The 13,362-nt window shown below is 42.3% G+C and overlaps 1 protein-coding gene and 1 pseudogene across 6 annotated transcripts in view; both read left to right on the top strand.

The window, feature by feature from the left end:
- YAP1 (Yes1 associated transcriptional regulator) overlaps nt 1–13,362 on the top strand; it is a 114,207-nt gene that overhangs the window by 29,276 nt on the left and 71,569 nt on the right. The gene's annotated exons all lie outside the window — the stretch shown is intronic.
- LOC121501060 lies at nt 7,466–7,616 on the top strand (annotated as a pseudogene).

Genomic DNA, 13,362 nt, shown 5'->3' with positions numbered 1-13,362 from the left:
ATGTTCTCCTCCTGTTCTGGATAGCACAGCAAATTCTGAAATGTCTTTTGCCAGTTAGTTGCCCACCATTTTATCAGTCCATTTTTTTTTTTAAGATTTTATTTATTTATTCATGAGACACAGAGAGAGAGAGAGAGAGAGGCAGAGACGCAGGCAGAGAGAGAAGCAGGCTCCATGCAGGGACTTGATCCTGGGACTCCAGGATCACACCCTGGGCTGAAGGCAGCACTAAACCGCTAGCCACCAGGGCTGCCCTATCAGTCCATTTTTAAGAACAAATAGAAATTATATTTATTGCACAAGTGGTGGAGGTCGTGAAGGGGAGAGAGTTACAAAAACAGGCCCAAAAACCTCCAATAAGTAACCCATGATCTCAGTACCTGCCGGTACCCTTTGTGTATAGTCAGCTGTTGGCTCTGTATGTCATCCCAGGCATGAGCAGACAGCTCTGCAGGAGAGGTGTAGCCTTGTCTTCCACTAGTAGCACAAGTTTGATGAGGACATTTTACTGCTCTTCCTGGTATTCTCTCCAGATGTTGCCAGGGAGTTTTTAGTACAGTTTCAAACAGGAGTTCCTTTAAGTTACTTAAAGTGACTGCTGTGGGCAAAACACCATACTGGAGCAAATGGAGAAACTTGAGACTTTTCCCAAAGCAGCACATGAAAGGAACTTTCATATACTTTATAACTTGAACTTTCATGTACTGTATAACTTGAGCACGTTCACCTGCCGGTGATCAGTGTACAGCTTCCTAAACCAGAGTGTGCAGGGGCTGCAGAAGAAGAGAAGGAAGAGGCCTGTCCTGTCCTGTCCATGGAGGTGGCGTCAGAGGAGTATGACACGCATGTTGGGTAAGGAGTGGGCGTCCTGTCTGCAGTAGAGAACAGGAGGCTCGTGAGATGGGCAGGGGCATTGGGCTGTGCCACCAGGGGCACAGGACTGGGAAAGCCACATGCATTGTTCTGAAGGGAAGGGAGAGGCTGAACTCGTGGTTGAGGAAAGCTGGCCCAGCCTCTTGTTGTGGGGGTGCCTGGGAGATGGCTGTCTGGTTTAGCTCTTCTAATGAGTCATGTGAGGTGACTGGCCAAACTGATGACGGCTGTTGTGGGAAGTGACCAAGGAAGGGCATATACACGATTCAGCACTGATTTATGCCAATGGAAAGTGAGAAGAGATTGTTGGGGAAGCTAAAAGTGATCACTTTTGTTCACTGTTATGTGGAATACTAAACGTATCTCCCTGCAAGCCTCTGTCCTACCGAGACCTGGGACAGTGCTTAGGGCTAGATCACCCTGAGTCTCACTGCCTATCCCTTGCGTGGCGACTTGGCCTGTTGTTGATGGACCAATTGCATACATGAAAGGTTATACATTTCTAGGGTCCTGTGCTGGGACCTGAGGCTGTGACTTCCTAGAATCTCTCAAGGCTGGAGACAGACAGGAAAGGCTGTCAGCCATGGAGGGACCCATGCCCAGGAGATTGGCTGCAGTGGGCCCACTTCCTTCCACAGGAACCGGGAATGCCACTGGAGTGGCCTTTTGTCTGTCAAAGAAGAAGTCTCGGGATGATTTGATCTTTGGCCAGTTGAAGTATTACCAGCCAGCATTTTGGGAACTTTTAGAATGATGGATTGGTGCTCAATTATCTTGCATGGCAAATTGTTGAGTTATAAAATCTAATGATGAATAGCTTTAGTTAGCAAGTTAAACCTGAGTTCAATGATGTATGTGGTGATGCAGTAGCTTGATCCTACTCCCTCTCCCTGGCATCCTCAAGAGAGTAGGGGTTCCATCTTGTAGTATTTATTTTGCAGTTCCCACAACACTTGCAGAGTTGTGCATGGCCTGCACTGATTTAAAAATACCATATATACTGACCTGATACATGGTTTAGTTCTTAAAATATTTTTCTTTCATCAGGTTAAGAATGTTAATAGAACCAAGATGCCTGGGTGGCTCAGTGGTTGAGCATCTGCCTTTGGCTCAGGTCATGAAACCGGGGTCCTGGGATCGAGTCCCACATCTGGCTCCCTGCAGGGAGCCTGCTTCTCCTTCTGCCTCCTTTGCCTCTTTCTCTGTGTATCTCTCATGAATAAGTAAATAAAATCTTAAAAATAAATGTTAATAGAACCTGTAAAGGATGAAAATTTTTTATACATGCAAATCTTTTTTTATTGATCTGAATTTCCTTATGGAAATACATATAATCAAATAATATTTTCTTTCACATGGTTGTGATTATCGTGTGAAATTTCATTTTTTTTTTAAGATTTTATTTATTCATAAGAGACACAGAGAGAGAGAGAGGAGGCAGACACAGGCAGAGGGAGAAGCAGGTTCCATGCAGGGAGCCTGATGTGGGACTCGACCCCAGATCTCCAGGATCACGCCTAGACGGAAGGCAGGCACTAAACCACTGAGCACCCAGGGATCCCCGAAATTTCATTTCCTTTACCTTGATGAAATTATCAAATATTTTTCAATTCACATAGAATCTTTATGTTTGACACTCTTAGTGGTTTAGGATTGCATTTAGGAGATACGTCCATGATTCTGATGATTGTATGGGGAATGTCCCACAGCCCCGCACCTGGTATTCCACCCTGTACAGCTTACTATTCTGATTCGACTTGTGCCCAAATCCATTGTTTCCAAACTCAGTTAAAATTATACCTCTTGAGAATATGCAATGAGCTTTGGGACATTTACCTGAAAGGAGTGCATCTCATTGTTGATTGCCTGCTAGGCTAGTCTGTCAGCCATCAGTTTTGTGGCTAAGGCTCATTGGTCATAGCTTTGCTTCACTTTGAGGATTTCTGCCCCTTTCCTGGGTTGCCATATTTGTTAGCTGCCAAAGCCTAGATCTGCCAAAGGTATCAAGTAGATTTGGAGAGTTAACAAGAGACTGTATAGAGATTCTGCCTTTTTTTTTTTTTTTTTTAAGATTTTATTTATTTATTTGACAGAGTGAGAGCAGGAGCAAGGGGAGAGGCAGAGAGAGAAGCTGAGCAGGAAGCCTGACATGGAGCTCAATCCTAGGACCCCTCCTAGGGGTCCCCTAGGACCCCTAGTCCCTTCACGGACTGAGCCTCCCCCCCCAGGGCGCCCCGAGATCTTGCTTTTCTTTTAATTTTTCCGTGTTTGCAGGTTCACTGAACTTCCTTTGAGATAAAGCTGGTTACATGCAATTCTGGGAAGACACAATTGAAAATGTGGCTTAATTGCATATTTAGAAAGATTTTCACCTGATCTTAGGCTGTGAAAAAGAAACCTCCAGTAGTACTCTGTGTGATTTATGTATTTGCCTTTAAAATTGTGGTACATAGGATGTATGTACATATATAGCATAAAGTTTTACTGATGTACATCTTTAAGCTTATGGTTTGGTGGCAGTAAGTACATTCCCAGGGTTATGCAGCCATCAGCATTGTCCGTTTCCAGTTTGTTCATAATCCTGAACAGAAACTCTGCACGTGTTGTAGCAAGCAGTGACTCTCTCCTCTGTCTCTCAGTTTCTAGTGGAAACCTTGATGCTGCTGTTTCTGTGCATTTGCCTGTTCTAGGTACTTCCTTTTATTCTTGGAGCTGAGTAAATCATTGTTGGTGTTTTTGTTCATTTTGTTCATTCATTTGTTGATGGACTCTTGGGGTTTCTGCCTTTGGGCTGTTGTGAATAGTGGTGCTCTGGATGTGGGTGGACACATGCATCTGTTGGAGCCCCTTTCATTCCCTTTGAGTACGTATCTAGAAGTGGAATTGCTGGCTCCTTTGTGACTGTGTTTCATGTTCCCATGAGAGCTGCACTGTCTTACCTTCACATCAGTGCAGAATGCCCAGAGCTATCCCATATCCCATGTCCTCACCAACACCTATCCTCCCTGTTCTGGTGGCAGACCTCTGCCGTGGCTGCTTCCCAGTGGCTGGTGACCGGCATCTTGTCATGTGCTCGTTAGCCTTTGCATCTTTGGGGAAAGGTCTCCTGGAGTCCTTCCTTACCTCTTTAATCCAAGATCATTGTCATAGTGAACATTTTGGATGCTTGTTTTTTCTCTGATAGACTAGGAGTTTAGAGCCTGTGCAGATGCTCCAGGAAGTACACATGAATGGACACATCAAATGGCACTTTTCCACATTTTGTATTAAGACAGGCTAGGTTATGCTGGGTAGCTGACGACCCAGAAATTTCAGTACCTAAACACATTACTTATCGTTCACAGAATAATTTCTGTGATTGGGCAGTATTCAGGTCGCTGTCTTCTCCGTGGCAACTCAGGCATCCTGGGTATACTCCCGTGTCACGTTGCCATGTTGCCCATTAGTGTTATCCTGCAAAGGGTAGAGAAACATGCAGAATTTACATATTTTGTTGTCTGTGCTTGGCCTGAAAGTTTCTCATAGCTCATTGTCATAGCTGCTAGACCCCTCCTTGCTTGGGAGGAACATAGGAAATGTGGTAGAACGTTTGGGGATTTTTTGGTGAAAGTTCCCATCACATAGAGGTGATAGAGACGTCTAAATTTGGAATCAGAGTTACAGTATTTGAGTCTTAAGTAAATATTAAGATCATTAATGTTCTCTGATGGTCTCTTCTACAGTAGTGGAAGTGGAACCACATCAGTGCTTATTAGTAGCATGGATGTTCTGCGTAGAGTTGTATAGCCATCCTTATCCTGGCGATTCATGTATTCCTAGATTTTCCTAGATCTAGTCTCTCTTTAAAAAATGTTCCATTTTGGGGTACCTGGGTGGCTCAGTGGTTGAGTTTCTGCCTTCGGCTCAAGGCATTACCCTGCGTCCTAGGATTGAATCCCATATCGGGCTCCCCTGAGGGAGCCTGCTTCTCCCTCTACCTCTGTCTCTGCCTCTCTCTATCTCTCATGAATAAATAAATGAAATCTTAAAAAAAAATTTCCGTTTTATTTTATATATCTATATTATATATATATACAAATGTGTGTGTGTGTATGTAAATCTCCACTGGCCTAGTAGTTGTGTCTTTTTGTTTTTTAAAGATTTTATTTATTCATTCATTTGAGAGAATATGAAAGAGTGTGAGTAGGGAGAGGAAGAGAGACAAGTAGACTCCTTGCCCAGCATGGAGCCTGACTTAGGGCATGATCCCACGACCCATGAGATCACCACCTGAGTCAGAATCAAGAGTCAGACATCAATGGATTGAGCCACTCAGGCGCCCCTGGCCTAGTATTTGTTAAATAATAACGTTCTAATGGAGCATATTATCTATGTAAGAAGGGACATGCGGTCTTTATTAAGATTTAACTGTGGTTGGTTTAGTCCTCTTGCTCCCTGGAGGCATTTGGTAATGTCTAGAGGTGTATTTGATCACGAGAGTCAGGTTCATCTTTTTTAGCCAGAGGAGTTTTTTTGTTTTTTTTTTTTTAATTTTTTTATTTATTTATGATAGTCACACAGAGAGAGAGAGAGAGAGAGAGGCAGAGACACAGGCAGAGGGAGAAGCAGGCTCCATGCACCGGGAGCCCGACGTGGGATTCGATCCTGGGTCTCCAGGATCGCGCCCTGGGCCAAAGGCAGGCGCCAAACCGCTGCGCCACCCAGGGATCCCCAGCCAGAGGAGTTTAATGGAAATCCACTTGGGCTCTTTGATTGAAGTGGACAAAAGCCACACCTCTGATTTAGCTCATTTTGCCCTTTCTTTGGGGGAGTGCTTTCCTCCCCTTTTCAACCAACTCAGTGCACAGGTCAGAGGTTATCTCTTCTGTCTTCTGTGTCTCCAGGTTGGACCAAGAACCTCTCCAAAAGTACCATAAGCCTCCCTCTCTATCATTGTTTATTAAAATTTCCTTGTTGTGGGTCTTCTTCCCTTCTAGTAGGAAATTTCTCCAGTCAGGAACCATGTCTTACTCACTTTAATGTCAGCAGTACTTGGCACTTGGTTACCTATTCAGTAAGTGTTTTAAATGAACTATAGCTCAGATATTACTATTTGGTTTGCTTTGGATTTAGTTGTTTTGTGGTATGGAAGAGGTTTGGGGTTGCACAGGAAAAAGCTGATTGGAAGGGGATTTGAATTCTAGTTTTCCCTCTTCTGGATACTATGTTGTGATCTCTGGCAGGGGGTTAAATCCATCATGAACCTCAGTCCTCTCCCAAGTGAGGGAGGATTGGACTTAGGAGGTCAAGGATAGTGCTCAACCTGCAAGCATTGTGTCACAACCTGCTTAGCTGGAGGCCAGACAGCCTTAATATTAATAACACAAGTGACTAGGAGAACCCTTTGTGTAACTTCAGATATTTTCCCTGTGGTTTAAGTGAGGTAATAGTAGTAGTTAATAGTAAGTAAATATCAAGCACTCAGAATCCCAATGAGGAGGTCCCTTCGTGTACCTGTAAAGGGACTTGTACAGGGCACACTGTCTTCTGTATTGCTGAGAAGACAATGGGAAGTGTTCTGTTCAGTGTGGGTCACATACCATCTGTAGTAAGCACCTCTCACCTGGCTAATGAAGAGCTTCAAGATGCTGATAAAATGGCTTTGCTGTGAGTTGTTTTTCAACCTGAGTCATTGGCATCAAAGCAGTTGTAGATGCTGCTTCTCCCAGTGACCTTGGTGTCAGCAGGTGTTGGGACAAGTAGGCGGGGCCCACACTTTCTGTTCTGGCCTCTCTAGACCAAGCTCCGTCAGTCTGTGGTTTAGGAGATCAGTCTGGGTGTTGTCTGTGGAGGCTGTCCCGCACTGTGAGTCAGGAAATCTGTCACGGTCCCATCACAAGCACTTAAGACTGTCTCTCCACTTCCTCATCTATAAAATGGGACAGTTGGTCTGCAAGTTTCCTTCTAGTCCTGACAGTGGACTGTTCTGTTTACCTGTTGATCTCTGCAGTTCTGTTCTTTGTATTGACTTAATCACCAGTTAGTGATGCAGAAGACTTGTGCCTGGGACATAAGTAAATGATCTGAATATAATCCAGAGGCTGCCTTCATTGGTAGATGTGAGCTGTGCTGTGTTCAGGTGGTGGAAGGGAGACTTGAGCAGCCCATGTTAGAATAGATAATGCATATTCTGGTTTTCCTCCCAATCTCTGCCCTAGTCTGTATAAGAAAAGAAAAACAAATTATGTTTTATAGGTTCAGAATCCCTATAACTAAGACGTTTCTATTTTTGTTTTCCCTTTACCTGGTACCATGATCAGTGTTGGGAACTTGAATGTTTAAATGATTGGATGGAAGTAAAACACTGTAATTGCTGTAACAATTTTGAAAAAGATCATTAAGACAGTTTCATGAGACTATGCAGGTTAGTGAAAGAACAAAGTCTTGGGATTTTACACACAGGTGTTATTGAGGTAGAATTGAATGTGCAGCAGTGTAGACATTTAAGGTGTGCAGCATCATGATTTGATTTGCATACAGCGTGAAATGATTACCATAAGTAAGTTTAGTTAATGTCTATCATCTTACATAGATATAAAATAAAAGGAAAAGAAAAAATACCTGGCAGGGGAGAAGCCATGATCACAAGGGTGGTTCTCCCAAAGCCAGGCTTGTCCACTTCCCTTGGGCCCTTCTGACACCTGTGATTTCCCCAAACTGCAGTTTGAACTTACCTGTACAATTTCTCTTAGTGAGGAACTGCAGGAAGGTGAGGTATAGAAAAGAAAAGGAAGGGACGCCTGGGTGACTCAGTCCAACTCTTGGTCATGATCTGGGTTGTGGCCACGCATCCATTGGGCTCAGGGCTCTGTGGGGCGTCTGCCTGAGATCCTCTCGTTCCTGCTCACACTCTCTCAAATAAATTCTTTAAAGAAAAAATGTTTCCTTGTGATAAAAACGCTTAGAGACTAATTCTCTTAACAGCTTCCACCATGTCCTCAGGCAGAGTTAACTAGTCCTGTGCTGTGAATTGCGCTGCCAGTTCTCCATTATCTTCCCAGGGGAAATGTGTGCCTTGCCATCACCTTCCTTCACTTACCTTCCTCACCCCCCACCTCTGGTGGCCCAAGTCTGATCTCTTTTTCTATGAGTTTAGTGTTTTTCTTTTTAAGATTTCACGTCTTAAAATCGTACACATCTTAATTGTGTTAGATTGTACAGTCTGACTTCCTGCACTTAGCATTATGCTCCAGGTCCATTCCCACAGTCACAGATGGCAAAATTTCCTTGTGGTTTTCTTACTGGCTGAGTATGTGCATACACACCTAGCTGCTTTGTGCATTCATCTGTAGATGAGCATTTAGGTTGTTTCTGTATCTTGGCTACTGTAAATGGTACTGCCGTGAACTTGAGAGTGCACAGATCTTTTTGAATTAGTATTTTTGTTTCCTTCAGATAAATCTGCAAAAGTGGAATTGCTGGATCTTAGGGTCGTTCTTTAACTTTTTGAGGAAATTGCATACCGTTGTCTGTAGTGGCTGCTCCAGTTGACATTCCACAAACAGTGCTTGATGGTTACCTTTCCTCCATCCATGCCAGCATTTGTGATATCTGGTCTTGATGCCATTCTAACCGGTATGTGGTGGTCATTCTCTAATGATTAGTGATACTGAGCATATTTTCAAGTACCCATTGGTCATTGATGTGTCTTCTTCAGATGCCTGGTTAGCCCTCTCCTTTTTTTTTGTTTGTTTAAGATTTTATTTATTTATTCATGAGAGGCAGAGAGAGAGAGAGAGAGAGAGAGAGAGAGAGAGAGGGGGGAGGGCAGAGACCGGCTGAGGGAGAAGCAGGCTCCGAGCAGGGAGCCCGATGCAGGACTTGATCCCAGGTCTCCAGAATCACACCCTTGGGCTAAAGGTGGCTCCAAACCGCTGAGCCAACAGGGCTGCCCCTCCCCTGTCCTTTTTTAGTTGGATTAGTTTGGGGTTTTTTTTTTTCCCTATTAAGTTGTATGAGTTCTTTGTATGTTTTGGTTATTAACTCCTTATTGGATATATGGTTTAGCAAATATTTTTTCCAGATCTGAAGGTTTAGTCTTTTCATTGTGTTCATGGTTTCCTTTGCTGTGCAAATTTGGGACCTTTTATGGTGCCTAATATTGGTGGTTTTCTTAAGGCTTTTATTACATGATTTTGGAGGTAGTTTAAACTAACAGTTTTTTGTTTGTTTTACTGTTCCTTCCTCAACTTCCCTGCCCATAGAAGTCACCAAATTTTGCTTATTTGGACATCTTCTATTATAGCAGAATAAGTCTATTTTACTATCCATGGTAAAATGTGACCAGAGGCAGGGAAACATGAAACAGTCACTGAACTTTTCCCTCAGGTATAAATTTTTTTCTTCCTATTTTAAGAATTTTAGAGTCTGCCTTTCCATTGGTGATTTTAGTCCTTCTCCACTTGCACTTTGCTTCGATAGGCCGAGGCATTCCTGCTGGGCCTGTCGCTCTCAGGCTGTTCTAATAATTGGTGTCTGCCCAGCAGCTGCATACCACTCAGTCCCAAGCAGGCATGGCCGCCCCTCAGCCCCGCCCCTTCTCACAGGTGGTGCTCCACAAAATGTTGTATGACCCTTGCATACAGATCTTTTTTTTTTTTTTAATATACAAAGAAATAACTTATTTCATACTGAGGTGTTTGAGCCTTCTCACCTTAAAATCGAGGAGTTCTGGCACTATTTTAAAGAATCCATTATTTTTAGGTAAGTACACGATGTGTGAATTACAAATGAATTCCATAAATAAACCAATAAAGTTCCTGCTTTGGGAACCTCCGTTATTTATTAATCACTTTACTTACAGAAGGAGAATTTAAAGAGAATTAAAGTGAAATTCCCAATCTAGTAAACTGTGTCCTCATTAATATTTTAGATTCCTGGAGCTTGGACTTGTTTTCCGTAAATTTGTAGATATTTGGCATCCTAATCCAGAGACTAGAGAAATGCTGTCTTCATGCACAAGAACTCTTACTGGAAGCAAACTCCTGAGAACGACTAACTAGGAGCCTATTCCTTGAGCCAGGGTTTCATGTAAAATTGGGGATCCAGCCCACTGAGTGGCTCTCCCAAGATGGAGGCAGTCCCTAGGTGATCCTGTTACTTGGTGTTTGCAGTATAACCTTTTCATTAATTTCCTTTTAATGACCATGACTTTTTGTAACATATCCTACCAATATCCAAAAAATAAAAAATAAAATAAAACCCCTTCAAGAAGGTGTCAATATATTCATTTCAGAGTCTAACTGAATTTCATAGTCACTTTATTTGTAAGGTTCAGAGAAAATTATTTTCAGTGATAGGATCATATTTCAATTGCAACTTTAAAAAAACAAGTTGAATGCTAGTTTTCAATCTGAACAAATGTTCTCATTCTGGTGAATGGGGGAAGTTTACAAAGTGAGCACCATTTATTCTGTATTTGTAATTCAGTGTGTATAGACTATAATTCAGTGTTGATAGACTGCTTCATGTTCCCTGTATGCCAGCCTTACTTAATAAGGTCAGCTTGGCTTGGGAAAGTGTCCAGCTTTCATTTTCTTAAAAAAAAAAAAATCAGGATGGCATGGCTACATGAAGAGAACTTAATGGGTAGAGGGAGGGTGGTTGGTGGTTAATTGGCCATGTGGCCCTTTGCTGCATTTAAAATCCATAGGCCTGGCAAACCATCTAACTAGGGTCTATAGTAATGCTTCATGTAAAGTTTATTCATTTCTTCATGATTAATTAATACTAATAAGTGGAATTTAGCTAAGTGGTTCTGTCACTCTATTCAACATAAATTTTCCCTGAGTGTCCATCAACTGATGAGTAGATAAAGAAGATGTGGTCTGTAGACACACTGGAATATTACTCATAGAAAAGAATGAAATCTTGCCGTTTACAACAATGTGGATGGATTTAGAGAATTTAATGCTAAGTGACATAAGTCAATCAGAGAAAGACAAACACCGTATGATCTCAATCATTTGTGGAATTTCAGGAACAAAACAAAGGGAAAAAAAAAAGAAACAGGCAAACCAAGAAACATTCTCTGAACTCTAGAGAACACACTGCTGGCCACCTGAGGGGATGTGGGTGGGGAAGGAGGGAAATAGGTGATGGGGATGAAGGAGTGCACCTGTCATGATAAGCACTGGGTGATGTATGGTAGTGCTGAATCTCTATATGTACACCTGAAACTAACCTATAGCCCTTATATGTTAACTATTTGGAATTTAAATAATAAAACAATTTTAAAATTTTGCAGGTGTTATCGTCAGATATTTATTTACTTTGAAAATGATTATATGGATAAAATGTTTGGTTTAGTAGACATTCAAAAAGTGAAGTATTGATTTGACTTATTGGAAGCTGAGGTCCAGAAAGGACAAAGGACTTGACAGTTTGGGTACCTTAAGTTCAGTAAGTAAACAGAGTGCCTTTCCACCTTTCCACAACCGTGTCACGTTCTCTCTTCTGACCAAGGAATCCCAGGAGGCATTAACAGAAATTCAGAGTTAGCCAAGTAACATCGTTTCAAGTGAAAACTAATGATTCAATAACAAAACATCAAAATCAGAATTTAATAAAACATTTATTGTCATGTCCTGAAAGTGCAGTGTAGAATATGCACAAGTTATTTTGCTAATTTAGGTGATGGAAGACATTCTACAGTGTTACCAAACTGTTGTTTAAGGCAAGTGGTGATTGTATCATTTTCTTTCTTTTTGTGTGTGTGTGTGTGATTGTATCATTTTCATCAAAATGGTGGGGGTTAGGGCTCCAGCAGTTGATGTTGAAAGTTGTTTGTGTTTGTTTTGGAGGCCCACCTGCCTCCTTTGCTCAGAAGTGTTTATTGTGGGTTTTCTAGACTGCCTTGCTGGTGCTCTACCATCTGGGAGGTGTTTCCCAGACTGTTGTGCTTGTCCTATATTAATATTTTGGGTAGCTGAAATTCTGTTGTATTAACAGTCGAGAACTTGACTGTAGTTGTAGATCCTAGGTGAATACAGTTCCAGGTTTGTTAGTAAGTGTGGTTTCCTCACAGTAGACACAGGAGCCAGCAATGAGCAGATCCTTATTTGGAAGCCACTGGCATCTGATGAGACCCACAAAGCTGGGGTAGCTTCCTTTGACGATCTGAACTTACCTGTCTGCTCCATCCCTGCTCCAGAGTCTCCTCCTGCCATGGCCAATGAGGTCAGAGTTGCTGCTCAACACACCTCTTGGCCACCTTGATGGGTTTTTCTCCCACCCCCTTCCCCCAGACCAACAATTATCAAATGAGACGGTAGTGCTGCCAGGGTCTTTAAAAGGTGTGAGCAAAGTCACTTCATCTTGACATCTGACATGTACTAGTTTCATTTAACAATATTTGGTCAGGAATATGAGAAAGCCATCAGTCATCTTTTGAAGAGACTGGATTCTCTCTATCTGGGTCTTCTGAGTGAATAAATGAATTTTTATTTTATGTAATGATCTCAGATTATGAAAGCATATGTAAAGTTGCTAGATCATTTACTCTCTGATCTCACTGTACTGAAAAATATTCCAGGTAATTCTGACGTAAGTGGTATAAGGAATAACATTTGTGGATGTTCTGTGTTCTTAAATTTCTCAGCTTTTTCTCCCCCTCACAGAATCCCAAAATGGTTTTTGTGAAAGGTAGATTTTACTGGTTTAGAAGAACATTTCAGAAGTGGATTGTGAAAAAAAATTTTTTTTTTAATTTGGTCATAGTTCTGCCTTTTTTTGTCCCCCCCCCCCTTTTCTTTCTTTTTTCTCTCTCTTTAAAATATTTAAGAGAGAGAGAGTGGTGGGGGAACAGCAGAGGGAGAGGGACAAGCAGACTTTGTGCTGAGACATGGGCCTCGATCTCAATGACCATCTGAAGTCACAACCTGAGCAGAAACCAAGACTTGGCCGCCAAACCAGCTGAGCTACCAGGCACTCCTCTTTTCTCTTTCTTTCTTTTTTTTTTTTTAAGACTTTTAAAAATTATTCATGAGAGAGGGAGAGAGGCAGAGACACAGGCAGAGGGAAAAGCAGGCTCCATGCAGGGAGCCCAACACAGAACTCAATCCCAGGTCTCTAGGATCACACCTTGGGCCAAAGACAGCACAAAACCGCTGAGTCACCCAGGCTGCCCTCTCTTTCTTTTTTTAAGGTGACTCTTAAGAAGGAAGCTAGCTAGGTAGGGCACAAGTCATCATCCCAGGGTTCTGGGATTGAGTCCTGCATCGGGCTCCCTGCAGGGATCCTGCCCCCCCCCCCCCCCCCCCGACTGCGTCTCTACCTCTCTCTGTGTGTCTCTCATGAATAAATGAATAAAATCCTTAAAAAAAAGAAGGAAGCTAGGTAGACCCTAACTTAGAATCCAGGGACTTGAATTCTTGTCTTTGTTCATTTAACACAACTGTGAATCTCAGTATGTGCTGTGACATCATGAAAGGATACATAAATACTGCTTTT

The sequence above is a fragment of the Vulpes lagopus genome, chromosome 10 (genome assembly GCF_018345385.1).
Source record: "Vulpes lagopus strain Blue_001 chromosome 10, ASM1834538v1, whole genome shotgun sequence".
Classification (NCBI taxonomy): Eukaryota; Metazoa; Chordata; class Mammalia; order Carnivora; family Canidae; genus Vulpes; species Vulpes lagopus.
This window is presented reverse-complemented; position numbering and strand designations above follow the sequence as displayed.